This window comes from Idiotropiscis lumnitzeri, unplaced genomic scaffold (genome assembly GCF_059441095.1).
Source record: "Idiotropiscis lumnitzeri isolate Australia: NSW breed Sydney's pygmy pipehorse unplaced genomic scaffold, RoL_Ilum_1.0 HiC_scaffold_25, whole genome shotgun sequence".
NCBI lineage: Eukaryota > Metazoa > Chordata > Actinopteri > Syngnathiformes > Syngnathidae > Idiotropiscis > Idiotropiscis lumnitzeri.
Window position 1 is genome coordinate 1,876,151 of NW_028283563.1, and position 25,598 is coordinate 1,901,748.

At 41.7% G+C, this 25,598-nt stretch overlaps 2 long non-coding RNA genes across 2 annotated transcripts; both read right to left on the minus strand.

Annotated features, from left to right (window-relative positions):
• Positions 1 to 280: 280 nt before the first annotated feature.
• LOC148316018 (uncharacterized) lies at positions 281 to 20,769 on the minus strand. The gene is made up of 3 exons (XR_015840439.1): positions 20,666 to 20,769; positions 20,503 to 20,588; positions 281 to 401 (listed from the first exon to the last, which is right to left on the minus strand). It is a non-coding gene; the product is annotated as an uncharacterized LOC148316018 (long non-coding RNA).
• Positions 13,696 to 16,247, minus strand: LOC148316019 (uncharacterized). Its single transcript, XR_015840438.1, has 3 exons — positions 16,078 to 16,247; positions 14,421 to 14,540; positions 13,696 to 13,813 (listed from the first exon to the last, which is right to left on the minus strand). It is a non-coding gene; the product is annotated as an uncharacterized LOC148316019 (long non-coding RNA).
• Positions 20,770 to 25,598: the final 4,829 nt, after the last annotated feature.

A 25,598-nucleotide genomic window follows, 5' to 3' on the forward strand; every position in this document is an offset into this window, starting at 1 on the left:
CGGTTTATCGCCCAGCCCTATGCTGTAGCATGGCTTTTTTTGCCGTGGGTGTCAAATATTTTACTTTGTTTTCAGAGTGCTTACAGACCTCTTGGTTTTGCCTCAAAATAATTGTCTGCAAAGCAGTCTGTGCCATCCGCATCATTGATGTGCAGGAGTAGCTTGTTGGTAATAAATAGCTGCAAGAAGTCCGCTGTTTGCCGCAGCATCCAGTGGTCCAGCGCTCGCAGTGAAAGTCTTGTCTGGCAGCCCGAACCATCCCCAAACATTTCGAGATGCACGCCCACTAAATTCCAGAAATATAAACATGGACAAACTTGACATTCTTCCAGATTCTGTCTCTTTGCATTGTTTTGAAGTTACTCCTGCAACTTTTCCACTTCTTCGATCCTCCCCATTGTCTGAAAAAGAAGTGTATATTTTGATTTGAAATAATGACCTCAACATACCAATACATTTGTTTATCATCTGAACTGGATTATTTTGAAACAACATTTGGGTTGGACATCTGGGATTTGTTGTTGTGTATATTCAGAGTAATCCTTTTCTTGTATATAGCTAAAGCAATAGTCGCTGGCCTTGAAAATGGGTACAAGACTTGACCAAATTAAGATGCCATAAGGTCTAATTTGCCCCTTCTCTACCACAACTGATTTAGAGGCCATTAGTAACAGATTTGAGAAGACCACTTTTAAAGATATGAAGCCAGAGCTCGGCACCGGACCCATTTTAATTATTTATTATAATTTTAATGTATTATTGAGCAAATGACACAATATGTCAGTAGTGATTACCACAGAAGTCATGTCAAAATAGTGCAAATTCTGAGGTCGACTTCAAATCAGACAGGCGGAGACGAGCGCCAGAGAAGAGATGAGAATCAGAAGAGATGTTGAAGAAGCTAATAACAAAAAAAACAAAAAAACACATCAAATCTCCATGTAGTAGCAACGGGGATGGCTCATGGGGTCAGGAGAAGTGAGCGGGAGATGGGGAGTATGAGGTGCCGTTGGGGACAAAAGTCAGGAATCGCTTCACACTTCTGAAATGCACTCTTACACACCAGTGAAATTGTTGTTGCTCATGCATACTTATGAAACGCTATCATACATACGAGTGAAACGCTCTCATACACACTAGTGAAATAGTTGTTGCTCATACACTCGTCAAATGCGCTCATACACATAGGTGAAACATTCTCATACACACCAGTGAAAGGCGCTCAGGCACAATTGTGAAATTATTGTTATTCATAAATACAACTGAAACATGCTCATGCCCATACACGAGTGAAATGCTTTCATACAAACACCCACACTGTTGAAAATGCTGTCATGAACACAAGATCGCTTACAAATACTAAAATGTAAAAATTAATAATTTATTTAGCAGGGATGCATGGTGGGCGACTTGTTAGCACGATGGTCTCACAATGCAGAGGTCGCGGGATTGATTCCGGCTTTCCTGTTTGGAGTTTGCATGTTTCCCACACGCCTGCGTGGGTTCTCCGGTTTCCTCCCACATTCCAAACACATGCATGGCAGGTTGTTTGGACACCCTAAATTGGTGTGAGTGTGAGCGCGGATGGTTGTTTGTCTTTGTGTGACCTGCGATTGGCTGGCAACCAGTTTAGGGTGTACCCCACCTACTGCCCCAAGATAGCTGGGATAGGCTCCAGCACCCCCCGCAACCCTTGTGAGGAGAAGCCGTACAGATAATGGATGGTGGGATGGCATTCATAATGGACGGCCGCCACGGTGGGCGACTTGTGAGCACGATGGTCTCACAATGCAGAGGTTGTGGGATCGATTCCGGCTCCGGCCTTCCTGTGTAGAGTTTGCATGTTCTCCCAAGCCTGCGTAGTTTTCTCTGAGTTCGCCAGTTTCCTCGCACATTGCAAAAACATGCATCCATTTACTCTGATGCCAATGTTTTCTGTACCTTATGGCAGATTTTTCTCTTTGCCGAAGACTATTAGCACTTGTAGAGCGAGGACCTGTGCCACAGTCATCAACTGCACCCTAAAATCTGATCATTTTGTATTTTAGACATTACACACTACACAGTTAAAGATGGTCCAAAAAAGAAAAATGGATTAATGTATTTCAACTTACATAATACTCTTTAAAGAGCTGACCAGCTCATTCCCAGAGGTACGTATTGGGGCGTATTGGTCGTCTTTACAGAAGACTCCAGGAGGTAACTCAGGTTTGACCTTCAGCCACAACAGAGTGTTGGGTGTGAGTGCTTCCAAGTCGTTGAGGTCGGAAGATGTCCTTGTGATAGGCCTGCTGTTTATAACTGCTTCAGCCTCACCAAGCAAGGTATATTGACTTTCTTCACCCGAAATTTGTTCTTTTACAGTGACATTCAGGATTTTTCTCACAGACCAAATAAGTCGCTCACAGCTTCCTCCGTGGTGGGAACCTGCTGGGGGATTGCTATGCCACTGAATACCTTTTTGCAGCAAGTGTTTCTCGATTTACTTAGTGTTCCATTCTTTGATTGATTTCTTCATTTCACTGTCAGCTGATCTAAAGTTGGTTCCGTTATCAGAATACATCTCTCTCACTTGTCCTCTTCTGACAAGAAATCTTCGGATTGCGTTGAGACAAGCATCTGTGTCACGTGAAGATGCAATTTCCAGATGTACGGCTCGTACAGCGAGACATGTAAAAATCACGCCGTATCTCTTTACTTGTCCTCTAACCCTACTTACTTAGAATGGACCAAAATAATCAACGCCAATTCTCTTGAAAGGCGGATCGTCAGGTAGCACTCTTCTGATGACTCTAGCAGCTCGAGGTATCCAAAACTGTTGATGCAGATTAGCCATCATGTGGTTCCTTCCAGCGTGAGCTGTAATCTCATGAATGTATCTCAGGACTAGCTTTGTGTTATGTGAATCCTTGGCAAGATGGCTTGCTGTTTTGCTGTTTCAGGCATGGCTGCGTGGCTCAACTGTCCACCAACCCTCATGACACCATCTTGAAGTACTATATTGAACTTGTAAAGTGGGCTACTTTTCTTCACCCTTTTTTGTTTTTCAAATATGGCTAAATCTTTTTTGAAACTTCGCCTTTGACAGTATTTCACAAGTTCTCTTTCTGCTTTATCCAAGTCGTCGCAGGTCAAATACTTTCCTTTGACAGTTCTCTTGAATAAATTCATCTTGCCTTCTTCACCTAATGTGATTAACTCCTTTCTATTTTCCTTTACTCTGTCAGTAAGTCTTTCAGCTTTAGAAACCAGGCTACGGCCTGCTTCAATGCTGTCCAAGACGAATAATGGTTCATCCACTGGCCCAGAGAATCTTTGGGCTACAGTGACTGAATTACATGCACTTGAGTCACTCATTTGACCTCCAGGTCATTAATTGGTAATTTGAAGTGGTTTTTGTGTTTAACTAAATTCCTGGACACTGCCTGATTTTTTTCAGAGCTGTACAACCACTAGAAAGGGTGGTTCCCACAATGTGAGTTTTGCTCAGGTGGCCCAACAATGTCACAAAAACAAGTAGGGGTGTGTGTGTGTGTTTGTATAAGCTACATGTTGGGGACCAACATCGGACAGCACACCCACTGTAGGGGACCAAAATTTTTGTGGGGACCAAAAATCTGGGCCCCACAAAAAAGAGCATTGAATTCAGTGATAAGAAGCTCAGGGGGAGGTCCTGTCAAAGTTTCAGGGCTTCCCAGGAAGGTCACAAAAACAAGACGAGTGTGCTAGAAATGTGTGTGCGGAAAAATTACTCAGGATCGCTGTCTAGTGGTCGGTCCCGGTACTGCACTTACGCACACTTCACACACTCGGCTGGTCTGCGCATGTGCAGGACAGTCTGCTTTATGTCAGGCAGCCACCCTCCCCTCCCCCACAGCCCAACCCGAAAAATTGAGATGTTAGTTAAGTATTTATTCCTATTATTGAGTGAGATTACATATTTTTACTTGGCAGCTGGCACAACAGCTAAGCTTGGAGCACAGTTATTGCAAAATAAAATAAACAGTAACAACAATAACGATTGTTAATATTGTTATACTTTATAGCGTAACCTATTTATACTAATTTTCTGTATGCAATTTCAAGTGCAACTAATATAGTTGTGCATATAGATAGCCACCAAACTCCATACATTAGATAAAAATAAGAGCCACGATGTTAACCAATTAACAGTTCAAGAAAAAAGCAGACATCCAAGAACTTGCTTTGTTACTTTTGCGTGGCCAGAACTACAAACCCCAAAGCAGAGCAAACCCAAAACATCAGAGAAAGTACAATACTTTTGTCAAGGAGTGGTGCTGCTGCTTTGCGATCGCTGCCACCATAGTGAACGCGCTCCCACATTCGTGCACACGCACACATGCCACACACCTGTTTTCCACGTCCTGTCAGTCCACTCCGTCGGTCCGCATTTATTTCGTTGGTCAGCCATCACGGTTGGGTGCGCACTAGATCGCTGTTAAACCATCTTCTACGCCACAGTCCTCGTGTTCAACAAACATTTCTCCCGAATTCGCCTACCATGCACAACTCTCCACTTTCAAACCGAGCGCCGCTGTTACTTCCGGGTTTTTAGCGCCAAGCACTTGACGCTAGCGTGTGACGTCATGGCGAAATACTAGGTTTTAAAATAAAAATTTTCTTTTTTTTGTACAGTCTAAGTGCATGGGGTTATGATAGATCGAATGAGTATACCTTTATGTACTCACTAACATTTATGTTGATCATAAAATGTTGTTTTGATGAAGAAAACTGTTATTTTTTAGAATCAATTGGCTTAGGGCACTTGGGCAAACTACGGCCCGGGGGCCACTTGTGGCCCGTTAAACGTTTCAATCCAGCCCCCCAAACTTGAAAAAAATTAAATGAATAAGCCTTGTTAATGGTTTATTTTCTAAATACTGTGGTTTTTCAAAGACATATATATTGTTGTAATGCTTTTGTTCACTTTCGTTTAAAATTAAATGTATTTTAGGACTCATTGTGCCCCCCCCCTCCCAATCAAAAAGTTTGCCCATCCCTGGCATAGTGGATGGGCCGAGGAGTTTAAAAGGCACACATCATGCATTTTTCAGTCAGTTTTAGCCAGGGCTTGGTATGGGGAAGACCAGCTGGTTTACATGTAATCATTAAATTTTCCCAAGTTTTATTTAAGTTAATTGGACAAAACAAAAAAAACGCAATATTCTTCTGCCAGAGAGTATGTAATATTCTTCTGCCATTTTATTGTAGAGGGCCATTTTGAGCCCCTAACAATATTATTCAACCAAGAGATCATGAGTCGTCGCCCACTTACTTTCTGAAGTCAGCTGGGATGTCACGGCTGTGACCCTCGTGAGGATAAAGTGGTTCAGATGGAAAAGTAGGACTAAGGGCTTTTTCTCAGGTTTCCATGCGCAAATCCATGTATATTAGGTTAATTGGAGACTCTAAATTCTCTACTCATCAAATGACATTCGTGACCCTGATGGATAGATAAAATAGATTATTAATCTGCCATGGGAAGTCCAAGGTGTCTGGTAGAAAGAAATGCATTCATACACTCATTACACAGTCAACCAAGCAAAGACACAAAGCCTAGGGCAGGGGCGGGCAAACTTTTTGATTGGAGGACCACAATGGGTTCTAAAATATGACAGAGGGGCCGGACCAGGAGCAGATGGATGGAGTGTTTTGGAAACCTCACCTCATCTGAGAAAAAAAATACATTTAATTTTAAATGAAAGTGAATAAAAGCATTCCAACAATAATATTTGTCTTTGAAAACCACAGTGTTTAGAAAATAAAACATTAACAAGGTTTATTCATTAAATTTTTTTCAAGTTCGGCGGCCCGGATTAAAACTTAACGGGCCGCATGTGGCCCCCGGGCCGTAGTTTGCCCTCGCCTGGCCTAGGGCATAAACACATACATGTAATATCCAATCCGCTTATTCTCACAAGGATAGCGTGCTGGAGCCTACCCAGCTGTCAACGGACAGTAGGCGGGGCACACCCTGAAGTGGTTGCCAGCCAATCGCAGGGCACGCAAAGACGAACAACCATCTGCGCTCAAACTCACTCACAAATGCAACCTCCACACAGGAAAGCTGGGTCCCGGGATCGAACCCTGCACCTTGGGACTGCGAGCCGGATGTCCTAACCAGTCTTAACTCATTAAATACCAGCCATTTTCACTGGAGCAACCCGCTCAATCCCAGCGTTTTCCTGGGTTTTGACTAATATTGCAAGGCCCACAGAATATAGTATTCTAATGCTATATAGACATGGAGCACACCCGAAGAAAGATGAGACTCTCTTCTTTCAACAGAAAAAAATGTTTGTTCCTATCTTTTTCCATTCTTGAGCAATCGGCATTTGAAAATAGCTAAATTTCATGAAAACTCCAATCCCTGGGGAAAAAACTGAGAAAATGAGCTTTTTGTAAACTGATGCATTTTGACCATAATTTGAATTTTGACACTATTATTTATGGCTTTTATGACACCTCTAACATCTAAATAATGCATGCCTTCTATAAAATAACAAAAAAAAGCACAAAAAATGTTTTTGATAAAATAAATTTATTTGCACATAACACTAAACGACTGAACTGTTGAACTATGTACAAAAATGAAATACATCAGTGTCATACATACTTTTTTTTTGTGTGATATAAAATAAAACAGTTGCCTTGATGCAAGGGCACACAACATAGTTCACACCACATTCTTGTTTCACTCCGTTTGCCTTTGCACAAACAGACCCGACACTTTCGTTGTGGTCTGGCTTTGCTGGTCCGTGGAAAATAGGCGAGCTTGTGTTTGTCCACTGGGGTTTGTGTGAAAATAATTGTCTGGGAAGTGATTGCTGGCATCCGCGATGTGCTGCAGAAGCTCATCCGTGAGAAACAGCTGCAGGAAATCAGCTGGCTCCTCAGACTCCAAATGGGCAGCGGCATTCAGTGGTCCAGGGGTTGCTGTAAAGTCGATTTTCCTCGGTTGCCATCCAGTGTGACGCCATCCGGAACCACTGCTTCCTGATGCACAACCTGTAAATTACAGAAATACAAACAATTGGAAATATATATTTATTGCTGCATTTTATTGCTGGCGTGTGAAGTTTCATATTATAATTTACCTTTCTTTACACCAACAAGACGAGGAGGAACTTTCTTGCCGCGGGATGCACAATCTGTGAATTTTAGAAAGTATGCATGATTACCACACCATTCAGTATTGTTGTTTCCTCGTCGGGGAGGAGATGCGCTCGCGCGTAACTGCACATTTACGCGACATTTTCTGCCCGCAAGATGCATGATATGTACAATAAAAGCATGAGGGCTAAAACCACATGTTCAATGGTAACTTGCGAGCGTTTACTTCCTCGTCGGCGAGGACTTACGCTCGCGTGTAATTGTGCAATAGGCGCCCGGACGAGAAAGTCAGCGAGCAAGCTTGCGTCTAACTGCACATTTACGCGACATTTTCTGCCCGCAAGATGCATGATATGTACAATAAAAGCATGAGGGCTAAAACCACATGTTTAATGGTAACTTGCGAGCGTTTACTTCCTCGTCGGCGAGGACTTACGCTCGCGTGTAATTGTGCAATAGAGGCGGCCGGATGAGGAAGTCAGCGAGCAAGCTCGCGTCAAACTGCACATTTACGCGACATTTTCTGCCCGCAAGATGCATGATATGTACAATAAAAGCATGAGGGGTAAAACCACATGTTCAATGGTAACTTGCGAGCGCTTACCTCCTCGTTCGGGGGGATCTGGTGAGGACTCTCAGCTGCTTTGGCTATTGTCCGAAGGCAGGCGATGCAGGCCGCAAGGCACGCGCACCCTCTTTAGACGCCGTTTTGTTGTGACGACGACGAAGCGTCATCCTCTCAACCAAAGCGTCTCCATCGCCTTGATGCTTTTAGGAAGCTTTTTTTTTACAAAAAAGCATTCCTCGATCGTCATTTGCTTGGAGGATTTCATTGCTAACGCTACTAATGCGACTGCTGCTAGTGCTGCCGATGCTGCTGCTACCCACGCTGCTCTCCACACTTATAAGTCTACCCCAGGATCCCGCCCCCCCATTTGTACCTCTGGCGCAGATTCAAGGCGGATCTTTTGCACCTCTGCCCCCTGCTGGGTGATTTTTACATGATTCACAATGCGGACAAGGCTGATTCTCAGTCAGAGGTTGCATCAGACCCTTATGTACACTATGACGTAAAAAAGACAGGAAACGTACTTATACGTCTTTGGTAGAGGGCGCCATTGCATTAAAAGACGTCTTTGTACGTCTAAGGGAGTAAATGAGTTGAACAAAGTACAGGGTCCTTCACCTGACTACAGATGATCTTCTGGGGACTTTATTTGGTTTTAATCACTTTTGGGGTCTGTATCTATGCACACTCCCTGGTTTTGCTACCTTCCCGGGTACCACATACACACTGCTTAGTTTCTCTGCCTTCGTGGGTACCACATACATATTGCTTGGTTTCTCTGCCTTCCTGGGTACGACATACACACTGCCTGGTTTTGCTACCTTCCTGGGTACCAGTCACACAAACGTCAGACGACTCAGCACATACCGACTGTCTCAGCACTACACACTTTCACTCCAAGGCAGTGCTGTGAACCAACTTACTGACAAGAGGTAGTATTTAGAATTTTAAAAAGTGCTTGAAAGGTTTTGTTCATGTAAAACCAACAGATTATGACATTATTATTATTATTTAAATCAGTATTAAACAGCATCAGCATAGGTTAAAGATATTATACAGACTATATACGATAAAAAAATACTAAACCACCCTTGCTTTTCCGTCATTTCTTGTATAAGTTAACACACAGATGTATAACATTTGTTTATACAAATATAACGATTAAAAAGTAGCTGATTAGAGTTTTAATTTTGTATTCATTAATCTGTAATAAAAATGGACATATTTTGGTTAATAAAATTAACAAGAAATAAAAGTAAAGGGTGTTCTAATACTTTTTTCAAGATTGTCCTAACATACATTTAATGTTTACAGTATATGTCTTCGGAAGAAGCGCAGCATTAGATTTTTTTTTTTGTTCTCTCTCTTTGACTTCTGAATTTGAATTTCTGTCACAGATGTGCTTGAATTCTATTTTGGATGATTTGTGTTAAACTGCACAAATATTTGAAGAGCCATAGAATTCAAGAATCACACCAGTGCTGCTACTCCTCCGAACGGGTGAACGCCCTTGATTAACAACCTGCGTTGAGGTGGCTTTTGAGATTCGTGGTGTGGGAGAAAAATCTCTGAAGGCATTCTTAGACTTCAAGAGAGGGTCCACAATTTTCAAAGATTCACTTCCGTCTGAATCAGAGGCCTCACTTGTATCCGGAATATATTCATCTCCACTGTCATCTGAGTTGGAGTAATAATGCTTATCCATTCCAAAGTCAGCCTGTTTTTTTAATCTAAAAAACAACAACAACGAAATATAAAGGATAGAAGGCAGGAGACCAATAAAATATATGCAATTTGCTTGTAAGATTCCCTGAAATCTATATGGGTTGTTTACCTGTATACTTTTGGTCCTCCTGAGCCTTGGGATAGTAATATGGTCTGGGTCTGAGGCACAAAGTTCAGGGGCAGGATTTGACAATGATTCGTCAGAATCTGTGTCGTTATTCCAAGGAAGATTCAGCCCATATTTTTTGTCCAAGGGAGGAGACTGGGTTGCATCAGAGTCCAAGAGAAAATTGAGAACCCATTAAATACTTAATCCCCAGAGGAATCTGCACAGAAAAAGGTCTTAATTCTATTTGAAAAAAAAAAAAACTAAAATATTGATGAATGATATTATGACAAAATAATGTAATAACAAAATTAGAATGATTTTAGGAAATTATTTGCAAAACCAAAACATTGTGGTACGATAATAATGCATATAATTATTCTACGCAGCTATATTTAACAAAAACACTTAATTGACCGTAACAAAAAGCTCCCGGGAGGAAAACTACATTAAATGTTTTTTTAACAGGGCAGTGAAAATATTGGAAAATAAAAAAAATAATGAATAAAATAATATGAAAAAAGAATTCAATGTGTATCGATGGACCCATATGAAATACTTATATCGCTATGTACTTATCAGCCATATCGCCCAGCCCAATATGTAACTGCAACTTCAAAACCTCGGGCCATAACAGGATTGTAACATGGGATGCATATCTTCATTCCTAAATTTGTAGATCCCGAGGAGGCTGCTCAATGGTCCTGGTAATGTAAACCTCAACCAATTCGGTCACAGCCAATGTTCTCCATCCTTGTTAAGAAGTTTTGAAATGATTTAATAGATATACTATTGCAAACTATACCAGAATTTTATACATTTTAAACTTTTGATCACAATTTTACCTATTTTCTAAAAATCTGAAGAATCCACATGCCAAATCACCTGCTGTGGACACATAGGTTCTGTTCTGACAGATAATTCAGTTACAGGTTGTGTACTTAAAGCCAATAAGAGGGCAATGCAGCAGTCGACAGCCTGACGAAAGCTTAAGTCTCCCAATGAGAGAACTGTAGTGGCTGGTAGGTTCTTAGATTGTAACATAGTAAAGACATACACTACGCATAACTGTATATCATATGATGATGAGGGAAAATATTATTAGCTACGATTTATGTCCAGATATATTAGAAAACTTGTCCAACCAGCACAGGTCTATCTAACTGTAATTTTAACATCTCAAGACACGACAGGATGACCACATGATACGCATACCTCCTTTTCAGAGTCTGTCAAACCTTGAGAAGGCTGCTTCGATGTTCTGGTGGCATCAACCTCAGCCGATTCAGTCATTGTCGGTTGTCCTCCATCCTAATGAACAAGTTGAATATTAATTTAATGAATTAAAAAAAAGAAAATGGATCAGAATTTTACACATTTTAACGAACAAGTTCACGAATGAAACAAAACCAATTACTTTAGCGCATGACAATTAATCTTCAGTAGAGATATGTTGTGACTGATATTTCAGTCACAGGTTGTCTTTTGAACGCCACCAGGGCCGCAATGGAGCACAGGACAGCCAAAAGTCTTCTTGTCGGACAGCTGTAGTGGCTGGTAGGTTCTAAGATTATAACATAGTAAAGGCACATACAACTCCTAACTGTATTTCATATGATAATGAAGGAAAAGATGATTAGCTATGATTTATGTCAACAATAAAAATGGCTCTACGGGGTCCCCACGAACGCAAACCTGACAGTTGGGTGTCAGATGGCCAACATACCTGACTCGCAATTCAACTCAACTGGACCCCACAACACAAGAAAAAGCTGAGTGAGCCTCAAACCAGACATACACATTCACTGACAAATATCCTGTGACACCAGATATATTAGAAGTCTTGTCTAATCAGCACACGTCTATCTAACTGCAATTTTAACATCTCGAGACACGACAGGATGAGCACACGATACGCATACCTCCATTTCTGAGTCTGTAAAGCCTGGAGGAGGCTGCTTCGATGTTTTAGTAGCATCATAAATTTATTGAATTAATTATATTTGAGGTTGGATTAGATTTTTACACATTTTAAGCCTTAGCCACCCAAAACAAAACATAAGCTCATGAATGAAATAAAACTAATTAATTTCGCCCATGCCAATTAATCTTCTGTAGACACGTGTTGTGACCAGTGTTGTTTTTGGCAGGCATTTTAGATTTTGTCCAAGTCATTTGGACAAAGTGCTGATTTGTTTACATCACATTTAGTCATCCCAATTCGTTATAGTTTTAGTCCAGTTTTAGTCAACGAAAACTAAAAAAAGGGTTTTAGTCCAGTTTTAATCGACGGAAACGCAAAAAAAGTTTTACCCTAGTTTTCGTCAATTTATTCACAAAGGTTTTAGTCCAAGCGGCACGGTGGCCCAACTGGTTAGCATGATGGCCTCACAATATTGAGGTCGTAGGTACGATTCTGGCTCCGGCCTTCCTGCGTGGGTTTCCTCTGGGTAATCCGGTTTCCTCCCATATTCTTAAAACATGCATGGCAAGTTGCTTGGACACTCTAATTGCCCCGAGGCATGAGTGTGAGCGTGGATGGTTGTTCGTCTATGCATGTCCTGCGATTGGCTGGACACCAATTCAGGGTGTACCTCGCCTACTGCCGAAGACAGCTGGGATAGGCTCCAACACCCCCCGCGACCCTAGTGAGGAGAAGCGGTACAGATAACGGATGGATGGATGGATGGATGGGTTTAAGTCCATTTGAGTTAAAACAAGGCATTCAAGGTTTCCACCCAATAACAAAGACTTTTGGATGGACTACTAAGGATTCTTCATTACAAACAGAAAAAAGTGGCAACAGTGGAATCAATACTCACTGCTCCAAAATAAGCAGAGAAGCAAAACATTTTGTTGGGCAACTGTTGTGGCTTTATTTCACTAAAAGCAACATAAAATAATTTATGAACCACATGCTAACAATTTTGTCTAGTCAACGAAAAAAATTCATGTACATCACGTCATGTTTTCGTCATAAAAGAACCTCGTATAGCTTGTCATCGTCATTAAAAAAGGGGCGTTAACGAAGTATTTTCGTCATAGTCATCAGTGACGAAAACAACACTGGTTGTGACTGATATTTCAGTCCCAGGTTGTCTCCTGAACACCACCAATTGGGCAAGGGCGCGCAGGAAAGCCTGGGGTCTTCTATTTTTACAGTATAGAAAGGCTAAATATCAAATTGAAACAGTGTTTTATATCATGAATATACAGGGTTGGTGCTGGTTCTGGTAGGGAAACCACAACATAAAGATGTCCTTAATTAGTCCCACAATGGGGATATTTGCAATATGGCATATGATGGCCTAACAGGGCCACCGCCCAGAAAGGAGTAACGCAGAACTTTGTAATACTGTCACTCCCTGACCAGTTCGTTGTTCCTGCAGAGCCAAACTTTGACTCAGACCCACAAATTTGAATTACAGATAGTGGACAATGGAGAACTCCCCCAGTCAGTCATCATGTTCAACTTCCATAGAAACTTCACATACATTTATTAGATTGCCAAACTAATTGGAAACTACATCACCAGAACACCACAAGTGGGCTCTGTTATTGTACTTAAAGATGCATCTTACAAACCTGTGTTCTCCAAGGCCAGCTGGTCCATAGTCTTAAGTTATTTCTTCGCCAACATCAATGTCTCGGAGCGCAAACAGACAGAGGTGTGGTCTGTCCTCTGTTGTCATCTTCTTCATTTTACAGTTGGGGTGCATGTGGTCATCATTAACCAGTCTTCCCAGACTGCCATCTTCTTGAGCTGCATCAACACTTAAAATAGATTAAAAAAAAAAAAAACAATTATTCAATCAATGTCAGAAATTAATCTTTGAGACAATCTTGTGTACACAAAACATAAAAATAGGAAATCCACAATTTTTAAATCTAAATCAAATCATACAAGAAATTTCTATTGGAATCAGACCCTATTAACAGCTTGTCTTTGAGACTTCATGATCTATATTTTCATTTGTACAGATTCAACGCATGAATAAAAGTAATTATACATTTTTGCTTAGAGAATGATTTTTCCCCTAACACTTATGGGATGAGTATGTGTTTATTTTTTTAAATAAAAACAAAAATAAGATAACATCTCAATCTTTGCCTCACCTCCAAGTTTTTTCTTGCCGGCGGAAGTCAAACAAAAAGACAGTGCCTCTTCCATCCATCTTCCTGCGTTGAGATTCATCAGAATCTATCAATTTTCCTCTGTACTCCATAATAAAGAATAAAGTCGTCTTTCCTGAAAGGGGCCTTGGTAAATACTCCTCGACCTAGTTAACAGGGAAATCAAGTTAGCTTCGTCATATTTTTAAGCACACAAATAAGGAGTCATCATATTCATTTGGGCCACTATACTAATGTAGGGTGGTTTGAAACATTGCTTCTTGTGAGGGATAGAGCAGAGCCCTTCTTTATGATTTTAAAGGAACAGACCAGCCAAAATTCATTTTCCAGCATTGCATTAGCCAGTATGTATTAGGACTGAAAGTACAAATGTCAATTGCACCTGGTTACGTAAAAAAAAAACTTTAAGATTATTTAGTTTCAAAACAATGACATACACTGTACACAGTCATATTGGATCGCGTCACGTGATCTCTGTGACGTATTACGTGCTTTACACTAGACTATCAATATCGGACTTGTTCACCGGTCTATTGTGGTATAAAAATGCCGGAGGGCGTCATCAAGTACAGCCTTAATTTAGATAGAACTCCTACCATCAGGTTTCACACTCACTGAAATAACTTGAAACTGACAAAAGTGGCAAAAGAAAAGGTCAAGACACTCTTAATGTAAAATAACCACTTAAAAAACGATGTCAGCTTGGTTATCAGAAAACAATAATATATCTTAGCAAAAGCGTTAACATCATACCTTTAAATTAGTTTATATACTTCGCTTCTAACTCTGCAGTCTTGTCCAGACCCTTGACTGCATGTTCAATAGTATCCTGCTTTGGGGACTTCCTGCATCTCAGGGAAGGCATTGTTTATTCTATAAAGAAAAAAGACAGTATTGTGTTGAGAATTATTAATACTATGGGCTAAATGGAGTTTTAACAATATCAGTGTAAGAAAAATAAATTATAAATTAAAAAAATATCAATTCCTCCATCCCAATTAACGATTTCAACCATAATAGTTTATATTGAAGTTTAAACAACAGACACAGACAGATTTATGCAGTGTGACTACAAAAATCTTACCAAAATTGCATTCACAGTAACCTTTGCTTTAAGAATCATGTAATTAACCAGTGAACATCGTGTCTTACACAAAAATTAATGACAGAAATTATCATGGTACTTGCATTCTGTGGTTCTATAACAAAAGTGCAAGCTGTTAGCTCCGCAAAGCTAACGCAACAAGCTAGCGTCCCTCGTGCTCACATTCAATGCAAACCTGACCACCGGATGACAATACGCGTCGGTTTAGTTCTTTAAATGAGTAAAAGCACCATGACGTTTTATAATTATTCAATGCTTAACTGGAGCTCGTCAATTATGTCGATGTAGGAGCACATGTTTGCTAGGCCAGTGTTGTAGGCCCACATCCATGGTGCTACTTTGTATAGTGTTTTCCACACAACTATCTCTAACTATGAACAAATGCACTCGACGCATGTTTTGAAAAAAACCCAACGAAAAACACTTACCTCTCCGTTTCAACAGCAGTTCGAACTTCGAAGTGGTGATATTCTCCAGCGTTAAGCACCTGCTCGAACTGCGAATAGGTCAAATTCAACAGCGTCTTTTTTCTGTCTTAATAAGGACGCGATGAGAGGAGGAGCGCTTGCCTTTTCGTCAGCACGCCCCGCGCGGGTGGTGCTGCTTTATCACTCTCTATCTGTGCCCGCCCGCCGGCACGTCGATAGAAAAATAATATTCCTTCAAACATTACTTTCATCTTCTTAACGTTTTGTAGTGAATTTAACAGGTTCACCACTTTTTTCAAATACACCAATGGAAAACAGGTCTTAATTGAGGAAACATACAAAGAGCGTCTCACAAACACCTTATGATGAGCAATGTAATTTGATCACGTTTTTTGTCACTGCCTGGACGTTGGGTTCACTGGCCTGGTGGCAGTGGCTTGTAGACACTGTCACTGAGTGGGAACGGATCTCAAGGTGGGTCAAACTAACCCAAGCAGTGGATCGGTCCGTTTTTTAAATTTATTAATTTTTTTATTTTATGTATTTATTTATTATTTAATACAAGGGCTTCGGCTCACTACCAGTGGGCGGGACCAAAGAATTTGGGTTTCCTTTGAGCTAGGAGGCAGTCAAAGGCAGTCCAATCCCCGGCAACATAAAGCGCCTAGCTCTGGGGACATGGAATGTCATTTCTCTGGTAGGGAATGAACCCGAGCTGGTGTGTGACTAGACCAGTGGTTCTCAATTATTTCCTGTCATGCCCCCCCTACCAAGAAGAAAACAATTCGCACCCCCCCACCACAATTTTCTTTTACATTTCGTACTAATGTACATGTTCTTTGCATATTAATGTTAGATTGTCAATAAAATATCTTACCTTAACAAAGCTAAATTGATCGTCAACATTTGCATCATCCTCCATCAATTGTTCAATTTGACGTTGCATGGAGGTCAATTGAGCAAATTTGCAGCTGCGTGCCTGCATCCGTTTAGGCTTGTGATCTTCTACAGCTTTTCTCCGTCATTTTTAATGTCCGCTTTCCACTGTCTTGTTCCTCCATGTCAATCCACAATGAAGCAAACAAAAACGTCAAACTGACTGTAGCGTCTCAATTTGTAGGTCAGCCGAATGACGATCAAAGTTTTAAGCAGTTTACTCACGCACCTGTTACGTGCGCGTCCTTGTTAACTCGCGATGCTTGTCAAGTATGGACGCATGCTAACAGCTAGCAGCTCATTGTCCCGACTGGAAAGTTGCTCCTTAGCTGTGATGTGCCTAGGGTTACACTATCTATCATTAACAAACACAGCCAGCCCTCCTCTTTCCTCTTACCGCTTTCCAGTGTCCTGTCCGCAAGTAGTATTTGGAAGCCGTCAAATTCCACAACGGTGTCCGGCGTTAGCTCTGTTAGCCATGAATCCGTGAACATCAGCAAGCTAGCTCATTGGAAGTTCCTCTCGTGCCGCGTTAGCGCTGTTAGCTCGTCCATTTTCTTGGGAAGGTATCTAACATTTCCCATAAAAACGGACGGGAGGACGGGGTGGTCACGCCTCCTCTTTGCCTGGCGTTTCGCCCCCGCGCGACATCCCCCGTCTCTTCCTCCTCAACTCGTGGGGGATATCGGGTCTCGCTCCGGGAGTCGGCACGGGGTTAGCACGAAGTGCTAACAGCTGATCTCTTGTGTAAACGATTGATCCGTAGCTCCCAGTGACATCTCCGGACACGATCACGCAAAAAACAGCCCTCAGCAGCAATAAAACCACCGCAATTTGGATGTCCATTGCTGCGATGAGGTAAAATAAATAAAACTGGGTAAAGGGAAAAACACGCGAAAAAGGCTCAAATAGTGAGCCGTGCTGCTCTAGCAGGGAGCCACTCGCGTGGCGACGGAACCGGAAAAACAAATGTGGTCCCATCAAAATCTGATTGGATATTTAAAAATAAAAGCGTGAAAATTTGCTTATTTGTCTGTCGTCACCAATGATTAAAAAAATTAAAATCATTACAAAATCCTCAAGCTATCGTGATACCAGACGAGTTCTGCGGGACACCAGACCACCCCAGTTGTCCACAAAAAGTGGTCACTTCAAAATTTGATGTGGCATTTCAAAATAAAAAAATCACCTGAAATATGCACTGTGATCAACACTGATTTAAAAGAAAAATCTTTAAAAAATATCCTCAAACTATCGTGATACCAAACCAGGACTGGGGATACTAGACCACACCGGCTGTCCACCAAAAGTGGTCACATCAAAATGTGATGTGGCACTTCAAAATAAAAGTAGCCTGAAATTCGCTTATTTCACGGTCATCACCACTGAGTTAAAAAAAAACATAGCTCGAGCTTTCGTGATACCAGACCAGTTTTGTGGGACACGAGACTACCCCAGCTGTCCATAAAAAGTGGTCCCATTGAAATCTAATTTGTAATTTCAAACTAAAAGTTGCCTGAAATCTGCACATTTCACTGTCATCATGCCTGACTTTAAAATTTCATTAAAAAATATCCTCTAGCTATGGTAATACCAAACCAGGTTTGGAGGACACTAGACAACACAGCTTTCCACCAAAAGTAGTCCCATCAAAATGTAAGGAGGCATTTTAAAATAAAAGAGCTGGAGCTGTCGTAATACCAGACTAGTTTTGTTGGACACTCGACGACCCCAGCTGTTCATCAAAAGTGGTCCCATCAAAATCTGGTGTAATTTCACAATAAAAAAAAAAACACCTGAAATATGCACATTTCATTGTCATCAACACTGATTTTAAAATAATCATTTCAAAATACCCTCGAGCTATCGTGATATCAGACCCATTTTGGGGGACACTATGCTGATGATACGCAATTATACATGCCGTTGGATATAACGAATCCGTGTGATTGCTATAAATTAGAGGCATGCCTTGCCGAAATTAAACTATGAATGTCTTTCAATTTTTTGCGTCTTAACTCAGATAAAACCGAGATGCTGATCATTGGACCAGCGCGTCATCGGTACCTTTTTCAAAGACACCACTATGAGTATCGATAAATTGCCCAAAAGGATTCAACAAGATCAATGTCTAAAGTCATTTTTGGCCAATTTTCAATCAGATTCGTTAAAAGGGCACCGTGCAGTACGTCAAAATGTAAAAAATTATAATTTTTGTCACCACTGGGTGGTGCAAGGTGGTCGCTGCTCAGGCCCTAATAATAATAATAATAATAATAATAATAAAAGTAATAATATTTTCTACAAAAACAATAGGGACCTCGCAGCCGTCGCAGCTCGGGCCCTAATAACAATTTCTACAAAAACAATAGGGACCTCGCCGCGGTCGCTGCTCGGGCCCCAATAATAATTTCTACACAAAGTCCATTGTGGTGACCCGCCCCCTTTTAAGTAAATTCAAAATGGCCGACTTCCTGTAAAACCTAGCTCATTGCTCCAAGAGACTATTTTGTCGGTCTTGGTCTTATACATACAGTGAACCCTCGCTACTTCGCGGTTCACCTTTCGCGGGTTCAGTGCTTCGCGGGTCTAAAAAATATTCGGGGGCATTGTAGTTTCGCCGAGCGACACAACGGGGCGCTGGAGCGGTTAGACGGCCGGCGTGCGCCGAAGAAGAGCGTGGGCGAAGAGGAGAGTGGACGAAGAAGAGCACGTTCCCCCGGACACGATCGGTGGCGACGTTTCGCGCGGTTCGGACCGTACCAGAGCTCCGGCCAGCGTGCGTGGCAGTTAAGCCGTAGAGGAGCACCTTCCCCGGGCACGGGCGGTTCCAAGCGGCCCCTAAGTTTAACCGAATGGAAGCTCCGGAGGAGGAGGGCATGCTCGCGTCACAGTAAGCCGAAGAGGAGCACCTTCCCCGGGCACGGGCGGTGCCAAGCGGCCCCTAAGTTTAACCGAATGGAAGCTCCGGGGGAGGAGGGCGGGCGTGTGTCACAGTTAAGCCAAATTGGAGCACCTCTTCTGCCCGGGCACGAGCGGAGCGCGAGGCTGTCAGTTATGAATGAATAAATGAATAAATAAATAAAGAATGCCACCTTTCATTTCACAGGGCACACCGGACGGCGTACCAGCAGGTAAAAGTCGGAGTAATTAAATAAATACAAAAAGAATGGCTGGGGAATAAAAAAATAATACGTTTTAATAATAATTTGGTTTTTTTGTTATAACATGAATTTCACTCTCTCTCTCCCCGTATATATATATATATATATATATATATATATATATATATATATATATATATATATATATATATATATATATATATATATATATATATATATATATATATATTTATTATATATATTGTATATTTTTTTTAAGCATTTTTGAAGGTGCGCCGCTACTTCGCGGATTTTCAGTTTTCGCGGGTGGTCTCGGTCCCCATTAACCGCGATAACCGAGGGTTCACTGTACTCCATAAAATTTACAAAAAGCGAGGTGAAACACTCAACCAGAGCTGCTTTTTTTAACATTTCTCGAGGGCCATGGCGAGCCATTTAAAAAAAGCTGCACAACTAACGTATAAAATATTGATAAATTTGCTCGGCCTGATGTGTGTGTAAAGTTTTACGAGTTGTCGTTCATATTTAGAACCTCATAATCAGCTTTGTTTTATTGCCGAACAGTGCAATGCCACTCCCACAACTTTTCACGAAAAAGGACGAATTTCGTATTGTGACATCCTCATGGCCGAAACAGTCATCCGAGCATATATGAGGGCGACCTTGTTGAGTTGCACGGAGAAAAACATCCAAGAAAATAACTTGTATTAGCTTTTACCAGTTGGTGGCGCTACTACTACGATGTAAAATAAGTTGGTAGATGTCTTCAGGGCTGAAGTATCCTCAAATGTGTACAACTTCGAGAAGATAGGATCATCTGAGTCATGTTGCCGGAGCTTTTGTTGCCACAGAGTACAATCGGACTTTTCAGCACCTTAATAGCCACGCCTTTTGCCAAAACGTCACAAAATTCGGCAGAGAGTAAGATCATTGTCTTGAGTCTTTTCTGACTAATTTTCAGTCGGATTCGTCAAAAGGGCACCGTGCAGTACGTGAAAATTAAAATAAAAACAAATTTTTGATTCCACTTGGCGGCACTGTGTGTATAACAAAATAATAACATTACGATGTCTTCAGGTCGGGACGTTTTATTTACAGGTGAAGGTTTGGATTTTTAGGAGCATGTGCAGGGGAGTTATTAAGCATTCATTTATTTGTATTAGGTTCATTTTGTCTTCTTATTATTGATATTTGACTGATTCATTAAAAGCAGACAATTATGTTTTAGGTAAATTTTTTACCTGACATCTTTCGGCGAGTCTTTCGCCTTCTTCAGAGTGTCGCATGATGGTGTCTTGAGCTGATGTTCCATGAGGGTGTGACTTACCTGTCAAAAAAATGAAAAAAATCAGAGCAGTAAAAGAACAAGCACAACATGAACATTACAAATCAGCAATCACTGACCACTGCAAAAGGGAAAACTACATCATGGACCGGGAGAAGGGCAGGGTCATCCGCACAGAAGAGAACAAACAACAGCGCTGGATCAGAGAGGCCATTGAGATCTGCAAGCGAGGCATAAAAACCATGAACAGAGACAAGGGAGCCTTCATCCTCTCTACCACCTGGACCAGCATCTTGGCGGAGTGAACGGACAGCGGGGGCGTGACTTGCCTTCATTCTTGTGACAGGTAAGTCACGCCCTCATGGAACATCAGCTGATAAAGACGGGTCACAAGACAGCATCATGTGACACTCTGAAGAAGGCGAAAGACTTTCGTATTGTGACATGCTCAAGGCCTAAACACTCATCCGAGCAAATATAAGGTAGATTTTGTTCACCTGCCCGGAGAAAAACATCAACGAAAATAATTTGTATTTGTTTTAACCAGTTGGTGGCGCTACCACTGCGATCAAAAATAAGTTGGCAGCCGTCTTCAGGGCCTGAATATCCTCAAATGTGAAAAATTTCGAGAAGATGGATCATCTGAATCATTTTGCAGGAACTTTTGTTGCCACGGAGAATAATCAGACTCTGCGGCACCGTAATAGCCACGCCCTTCGAAGGAAAGTCACAAAAATAGGGATAGAGTAAGATCAATGTCTTGAGTCTTTTCTAGCCAATTTTCAATCAGATTCGTTAAAAGGGCACCGTGCAGTAAGTCAAAATGTAAAAAATGATATTGATTGGCGCAAGGTGTATAACTGAATATAAACATATAGATGTCTTCAGGTACAGACTTTTTATGTACATGTGAAGTTTTGGATTTTTAGCAGCATGTGCAGGAGAGTTATTAAGCATTTTGTCCATTGCGGCGAAGGAAATCTTAAGTGAAAACTTTGAAGCCCCGCCCCCGTCATATAGTATTTCGGAAACAAAAAATTTTAGCCCCAGTGTTTGTCCCAGGTCTTCAGATGCTACAGACAGAATTTTAAGGCAATCAGATGAAGCCTTTAGGATCAGGGTGCAAAAGAATGACCCCTGTAAACATGCAAAAAAGGGCAAAAGTCGGACTTTCAAAAATTCATAACTCACTTCCTGTTCATATTAGACGTTAAAATAACAAATTTTTCGCCATGCCCGATGAGACTGCCAAGTTTGGTGAGTTTTTGTGCATGTTTCGGGGGTCAAAAATGCGATCGAACAATCGGAAAAATAATAATAATAATAATTTCTACAAAAACAATAGGGACTTCGCAGCGGTCGCTGCTCAGGCCCTAATAATAATAATAATAAAAGTAATAATATTTTCTACAAAAACAATAGGGACCTCGCCGCGGTCGCTGCTCGGGCCCCAATAATAATTTCTACACAAAGTCCATTGTGGTGACCCGCCCCCTTTTAAGTAAATTCAAAATGGCCGACTTCCTGTAAAACCTAGCTCATTGCTCCAAGAGACTTTTTTGTAGGTCTTGGTCTTATACATACAGTGAACCCTCGCTACTTCGCGGTTCACCTTTCGCGGGTTCAGTGCTTCGCGGGTCTAAAAAATATTCGGGGGCATTGTAGTTTCGCCGAGCGGCACGACGGGGCGCTGGAGCGGTTAGACGGCCGGCGTGCGCCGAAGAAGAGCGTGGGCGAAGAGGAGAGTGGACGAAGAAGAGCACGTTCCCCCGGACACGATCGGTGGCGACGTTTCGCGCGGTTCGGACCGTACCAGAGCTCCGGCCGGCGTGCGTGGCAGTTAAGCCGTAGAGGAGCACCTTCCCCGGGCACGGGCGGTGCCAAGCGGCCCCTAAGTTTAACCGAATGGAAGCTCCGGAGGAGGAGGGCATGCTCGCGTCACAGTAAGCCGAAGAGGAGCACCTTCCCCGGGCACGGGCGGTTCCAAGCGGCCCCTAAGTTTAACCGAATGGAAGCTCCGCAGGAGGAGGGCATGCTCGCGTCACAGTAAGCCGAAGAGGAGCACCTTCCCCGGGCACGGGCGGTGCCAAGCGGCCCCTAAGTTTAACCGAATGGAAGCTCCGGGGGAGGAGGGCGGGCGTGTGTCACAGTTAAGCCAAATTGGAGCACCTCTTCTGCCCGGGCACGAGCGGAGCGCGAGGCTGTCAGTTATGAATGAATAAATGAATAAATAAATAAAGAATGCCACCTTTCATTTCACAGGGCACACCGGACGGCGTACCAGCAGGTAAAAGTCGGAGTAATTAAATAAATACAAAAAGAATGGCTGGGGAATAAAAAAATAATACGTTTTAATAATAATTTGGTTTTTTTGTTATAACATGAATTTCACTCTCTCTCTCCCCGTATATATATATATATATATATATATATATATATATATATTTATTATATATATTGTATATTTTTTTAAGCATTTTTGAAGGTGCGCCGCTACTTCGCGGATTTTCAGTTTTCGCGGGTGGTCTCGGTCCCCGTTAACCGCGATAACCGAGGGTTCACTGTACTCCATAAAATTTACAAAAAGCGAGGTGAAACACTCAACCAGAGCTGCTTTTTTTAACATTTCTCGAGGGCCATGGCGAGCCATTTCAAAAAAGCTGCACAACTAACGTATAAAATATTGATAAATTTGCTCGGCCTGATGTGTGTGTAAAGTTTTACGAGTTGTCGTTCATATTTAGAACCTCATAATCAGCTTTGTTTTATTGACGAACAGTGCAATGCCACTCCCACAACTTTTCATGAAAAAGGACGAATTTCGTATTGTGACATCCTCATGGCCGAAACAGTCATCCGAGCATATATGAGGGCGACCTTGTTGAGTTGCACGGAGAAAAACATCCAAGAAAATAACTTGTATTAGCTTTTACCAGTTGGTGGCGCTACTACTACGATGTAAAATAAGTTGGTAGATGTCTTCAGGGCTGAAGTATCCTCAAATGTGTACAACTTCGAGAAGATAGGATCATCTGAGTCATGTTGCCGGAGCTTTTGTTGCCACAGAGTACAATCGGACTTTTCAGCACCTTAATAGCCACGCCTTTTGCCAAAACGTCACAAAATTCGGCAGAGAGTAAGATCATTGTCTTGAGTCTTTTCTGACTCATTTTCAGTCGGATTCGTCAAAAGGGCACCGTGCAGTACGTGAAAATTAAAATAAAAACAAATTTTTGATTCCACTTGGCGGCACTGTGTGTATAACAAAATAATAACATTAAGATGTCTTCAGGTCGGGACGTTTTATTTACAGGTGAAGGTTTGGATTTTTAGGAGCATGTGCAGGGGAGTTATTAAGCATTCATTTATTTGTATTAGGTTCATTTTGTCTTCTTATTATTGATATTTGACTGATTCATTAAAAGCAGACAATTATGTTTTAGGTTAATTTTTTACCTGACATGTTTCGGCGAGTCTTTCGCCTTCTTCAGAGTGTCGCATGATGGTGTCTTGAGCTGATGTTCCATGAGGGTGTGACTTACCTGTCAAAAAAATGAAAAAAATCAGAGCAGTAAAAGAACAAGCACAACATGAACATTACAAATCAGCAATCACTGACCACTGCAAAAGGGAAAACCACATCATGGACCTGGAGAAGGGCAGGGTCATCCGCACAGAAGAGAACAAACAACAGCGCTGGATCAGAGAGGCCATTGAGATCTGCAAGCGAGGCATAAAAACCATGAACAGAGACAAGGGAGCCTTCATCCTCTCTACCACCTGGACCAGCATCTTGGCGGAGTGAACGGACAGCGGGGGGCGTGACTTGCCTTCATTCTTGTGACAGGTAAGTCACGCCCTCATGGAACATCAGCTGATAAAGACGGGTCACAAGACAGCATCATGTGACACTCTGAAGAAGGCGAAAGACTTTCGTATTGTGACATGCTCAAGGCCTAAACACTCATCCGAGCAAATATAAGGTAGATTTTGTTCACTTGCCCGGAGAAAAACATCAACAAAAATAATTTGTATTTGTTTTAACCAGTTGGTGGCACTACCACTGCGATCAAAAATAAGTTGGCAGCCGTCTTCAGGGCCTGAATATCCTCAAATGTGAAAGATTTCCAGAAGATGGATCATCTGAATCATTTTGCAGGAACTTTTGTTGCCACGGAGAATAATCAGAATCTGCGGCACCGTAATAGCCACGCCCTTTGAAGGAAAGTCATAAAAATAGGGATAGAGTAAGATCAATGTCTTGAGTCTTTTCTAGCCAATTTTCAATCGGATTCGTTAAAAGGGCACCGTGCAGTACGTCAAAATGTAAAAATTGATATTGATTGGCGCAAGGTGTATAACTGAATATAAACATATAGATGTCTTCAGGTACCGACTCTTTATGTACATGTGAAGTTTTGGATTTTTAGCAGCATGTGCAGGAGAGTTATTAAGCATTTTGTCCATTGCGGCGAAGGAAATCTTAAGTGAAAACTTTGAAGCCCCGCCCCCGTCATATAGTATTTCGGAAACAAAAAATTTTAGCCCCAGTGTTTGTCCCAGGTCTTAAGATGCTCCAGACAGAACTTTAAGGCAATCAGATGAAGCCTTTAGGATCAGGGTGCAAAAGAATGACCCCTGTAAACATGCAAAAAAGGGCAAAAGTCGGACTTTCAAAAATTCATAACTCACTTCCTGTTCATATTAGACGTTAAAAAATATAAAATTTTTCGCCATGCCCGATGAGACTGCCAAGTTTGGTGAGTTTTTGTGCATGTTTCGGGGGTCAAAAATGCGATCGAACAATCGGAAAAATAATAATAATACTAATTTCTACAAAAACAATAGGGACTTCGCAGCGGTCGCTGCTCAGGCCCTAATAATAATAATAATAATAATAATAATAAAAGTAATAATATTTTCTACAAAAACAATAGGGACCTCGCCGCGGTCGCTGCTCGGGCCCCAATAATAATTTCTACACAAAGTCCATTGTGGTGACCCGCCCCCTTTTAAGTAAATTCAAAATGGCCGACTTCCTGTAAAACCTAG